The sequence below is a fragment of the Rhinopithecus roxellana genome, chromosome 18 (genome assembly GCF_007565055.1).
Source record: "Rhinopithecus roxellana isolate Shanxi Qingling chromosome 18, ASM756505v1, whole genome shotgun sequence".
Taxonomy (NCBI): domain Eukaryota; kingdom Metazoa; phylum Chordata; class Mammalia; order Primates; family Cercopithecidae; genus Rhinopithecus; species Rhinopithecus roxellana.
Window position 1 is genome coordinate 84445730 of NC_044566.1, and position 890 is coordinate 84446619.

The 890-nt window shown below is 38.0% G+C and overlaps 1 non-coding gene across 1 annotated transcript; it reads right to left on the bottom strand.

The window, feature by feature from the left end:
- Window positions 1-575: 575 nt before the first annotated feature.
- LOC115894632 lies at window positions 576-638 on the bottom strand. Its single transcript, XR_004054777.1, has one exon. It is a non-coding gene; the product is annotated as a U7 small nuclear RNA (small nuclear RNA).
- Window positions 639-890: the final 252 nt, after the last annotated feature.

An 890-nucleotide genomic window follows, 5' to 3' on the forward strand; every position in this document is an offset into this window, starting at 1 on the left:
CAGGCTTGACTATTTCTACATCTGGTGGGTACATCACTGTTTAAAAAATACACTCAGAATTTGAGAATAACCATATCCTTGACAAGATGTATTCTTTTCTACGGAGGATTGCTGCAGCTGCCTAACAATGAATTACAACATTCCACAGCTGTCTAGGCAGGAAATGAAGAAAATTATCCTGGCTATCTCAAAATGGGTGTTTGGGGAATGGGGGAGGGTGTATGAGTTGCTAGAGAGTATTCTGGAATTGGGGTGGTGGGCCTGCCTGATCAATCTTATCTGGGATTACAGGGTCCTTGGCCATCAGATTTCAGAGAGTATTAAAAAATCTGAATAATCTAAAATAGTATGGTTACATAGATTCCAGATAGTGAACTAAAGTGAAAAATATGTTATTTTTGGCCACAATCTGATTTTACTGCCTTATCCTCCCATCTGATGAATAAATTGCACTTAAAAATTAATACCCTAATTACCTTACAGTCAAATATGATGGAGCTATGAGTACAGGAGTATCATTTATTAATCATCATTCCAATAGATGACTGTTCATATTATTTTCTATTTTCATTTTCTATGGTTTTTCTAGTACAAACCAGAAAACCTGCTAGACCAATTCTAAAAGAGCTGAAACACTTAACATTCATATTTTCAAAAGATTTTGTTGGTTGAATAACTGCTCATTCATTTGGTAATTCTGTGTGCCCTCTACTCTGCTTCCTAAAGTTGCATTTCCCAAGCACATCTAAGAACAGATAACTCCTGTCTCCCAGGGACCTCCAATGGCTCCCCACTGTCTGCAGGAATGTTTCTCCAACCTTCATGTGCATATGAGTCACCTGAGGATCTTGTAAAAATGCAGATTCTGATGCATTTGGTCCAGGGTGGCA